This window comes from Manis pentadactyla, chromosome 4 (genome assembly GCF_030020395.1).
Source record: "Manis pentadactyla isolate mManPen7 chromosome 4, mManPen7.hap1, whole genome shotgun sequence".
Taxonomy (NCBI): domain Eukaryota; kingdom Metazoa; phylum Chordata; class Mammalia; order Pholidota; family Manidae; genus Manis; species Manis pentadactyla.
The window spans coordinates 137,359,234-137,362,321 of NC_080022.1; the positions used below are offsets into that span (position 1 = coordinate 137,359,234).

Sequence of the window (3,088 nt, forward strand, 5' to 3'; positions counted from 1 at the left end):
GAAAAGGCTTGGGTGATGGAGTCAGAGCAGCTGAGGGGCCTTAGGCAAAATACTTAATGGGAGCAGATGGCTCCTTAAATCTCCTCCCCTCTCCTTTATTCTCTCTGCCAAAGAAGGGACAAGATGGCTGTCTTCCAATGTTTGAAGCTCCATCCTAATAAGGAGGGTGCTGGCCTATCTGTTCCCTGGCGGCCACAGCTCCGACCCTGGAACCTGACCGCCTGAATTCACATTCCTCCTTCCCCTGCACACTGTAGCGGACCTGGGTGGGCATCACACAGGTTTGAATTGTGTGGGTCCACATACACACAGATTTCTTTTCAATAAATATATTGGAAATTCTTTGGAGGTTTGCAACAATTTGAAAAAACACTTTCTTTTCTCTAGCTTGCTCACAGCGTGCCATCTCTATCAACTTTCTAAAATTTCTTGTGTGCACAGTGCCCCCGCCTCCAGCTTCAGGGCGTCAGTGCACGCAGTTTCTTCTGCTTGGAACACTCTTCTTTTTCTTCTGGCCAGTCTCTACCGATCCTGCAATTTTCAGCTTAACTGTCATTTCCTCCGAGAAACCTCTGCAGAGCCTCTAAGCAAATTGATCTGTCTTATACACCCTCACAGAGCTCCATTCTCCTCTGTAACAGTTATCACAGCAGGAATTAGTGATGTAATTATTTAATTTAAGGTCTATCACAAGAGCAGGAACAATCTTCGTCTCACTCACTGCTCCCAGCACAGTGCCTGGCACGTGGTAGACCCTTGGGAACCATTTGTGGGCTGACAGAATGCATGCTCTCACTGGCGTAGCGGCACCGGGCCCTCTGGGGGCCGTGAGATCCACCGCTGGACCAAAGCCGGGGACACCGTGGACTGAGGAAGCGCTGAGGCGAGCTGAGGCCTCCCTCGTCCCGTTAGGGAGAACTCACCGCCTTGTGATGCGAAAAAGCCGCCGCTTGCAGGCTCTCAGGCTGCAAAGTCCCCAACACACCAGCTGAGACTGTTGGGGTGCTGAGGTTTGTTTATTTTCTGCGTGGAGGGGTTTCAGCTCCTGGGGAAGAGAGAAGGGGGTGGACACACCCAAGCGGGGAAGGGTAGAGGACGATGGCTGCAGGGACAGTGGGGAGGAGGGGCCCCAGGGGACCAGCGGGAGCGCCTGGCCTAGGAGCGGCTGTCTGGGCCCTCCCCTGCCGCCTACACCACGGGGGGGTCCTCCCCTGCCTCCCTCTACCTCCCCCCACCACGCCACTCTCATCAGACTCGGGGACAATCACCCAACCCTCCCAGTACAATGTTCCTAGGGACACAAGGCCAGAAGGAAGACGGAGGCAGTGCCAGAAGAGGTGGGCCGGGCTGGGATCCCCTGGTGGAGGGGTGGGGGACACCTCCTCAGTGGGCCATGAGGGGCAGCTGCAACAGGGCCACCTCTGGGGCACAGATAAACTGAGGTTGGCGCACACGTTTACCATTCCACCAACATGCCGCTTCCGGGGACTTTCGTCTTACGCACTTATTTTTGTCCTAGCTCCGTCCTTCAGCGTCTACAGAGGGGCCCTTCCATGGCATGGTGACCAGAACCAGTCCCCTCCACTGACCCTCTCCAGCAGCGCGGGCAGAGTTCAGAGTCTGGGATCCCACGGATTAGCCCCAGGCCGGGAATCACATTCAGGGTCCGGGGATTTCCGTCCTTACCCAGGACAAACCCCTTGGAAGAGCCCCCGGTTATTTCTGAGTCTCCTGCGAGGCAGCCTTATCCCTCATTTCCAGGAACTGCGTTGGCACCCGAGGTTCTTGCAAGCAGCAATTTACTAGAACAAAATCAAATCTCTAGTCAGATTCAAAAAGCAATGAAATAAATAGAAGTGCATTTTTCATTCGGCGTCAAGACGGTGGAGGCACACCCACGCACTGGTTTGAAAGCCCTTAGTTTACCGTCCTTTTAAGGAGACACCGCTGATCAGTCAGCCAGCCATTTCATTTAAACCCAGGAGCAGAGGGAAAAGAGAACAAAAGTTTCTCTTCTCCTTCCAGAAGTCTCTGAAGCCAGCTGTTCCTTTTTCTTCAATCTGCAGACACCCCACTCCCGTCCTCTGAGTCCTTCGCCTACTCCTTTTCTTTGGGAAACAGAGAGCAGGAAAGGAACATCTGGAAACACAGGTTCCCATAGAAAAGACAGCAGGCCAGGCTCTGTTCTCTTCTCCAGCTGATGGAGACACGCCTTTCTGATGATGGCAGGGAGCCACCGTTGGGGTCACCGCAGCGCTGGGAGCCTCCTCTGCCTTCCAGCTCTTTCTCTTTATGTTGCACTGTTCCACATGTTGACGTCCCCCCAGATCTGCATGATCTCGGCAGGACAGAGAGAAGCGGTCTCGGAGCTTCCGATCGTCTCCAACGTCTCCAGCCTCTGCTCCATCCTCATGCTGCGCTGCTTGCCTGCACATGACCAGGATGATTTTATTTCAGCTCTTCTCATTTATGGCTCTGGAGAGGCCAGGCAGGCTTTGGCCATCCACAGGACCAAGATAGGACCTAGAGACAGTGGAGGTGGGGGGCCTTGGCAATAGCAGAGTCCAGCTCCATCCTTTAGAGATGACGACCCAGAGAGACTCAGCAGCTGGCTCAGGGTCACACAGCAAGTTACACACTGGGCCTCCCAGCTCTGGTTGGGTGCTCTGTCCATTGCTCCATGGAGCCCAGGATTTGAGCCGGCCCTTGAACCACATTCTTGGTAGGGGACGTGGAATGAGATGTCTGGCAGAGCAGAGCACTGTGGCAGAATGACGAACGGCTCCCTTGCATTGCTAGGAAGTGGGTTCTGGAACAAGGGCAGCCAATGGAGCCATTTATCCACCTCCCAGTCAGTGACTAGGCCAGCAGTGGGGGGAGTAAGAGAGAGCAGTGGGGTGTAGAGCCATGGGCCCTCCAACTCATTACTGGCAGAGACTACCACCCAGGGTGGACCAGGACGTCAAACGTGAGGCCTGTTTGTCCTCAACGCCAGGGCTAGGCAAAGAGCATCCTTTTAATTTAACTTGCATTTACAATCAGAGATTTTCAATTTACATTAATTGTAACTCCAAGCCTTGCAATTGTG

At 54.0% G+C, this 3,088-nt stretch overlaps 1 long non-coding RNA gene across 1 annotated transcript; it reads right to left on the minus strand.

The window, feature by feature from the left end:
* Positions 1–356: 356 nt before the first annotated feature.
* Positions 357–2,051, minus strand: LOC130683672 (uncharacterized). The gene is made up of 3 exons (XR_008997564.1): positions 1,927–2,051; positions 1,687–1,802; positions 357–1,045 (listed from the first exon to the last, which is right to left on the minus strand). It is a non-coding gene; the product is annotated as an uncharacterized LOC130683672 (long non-coding RNA).
* Between the last annotated feature and the right edge of the window lie 1,037 nt (positions 2,052–3,088).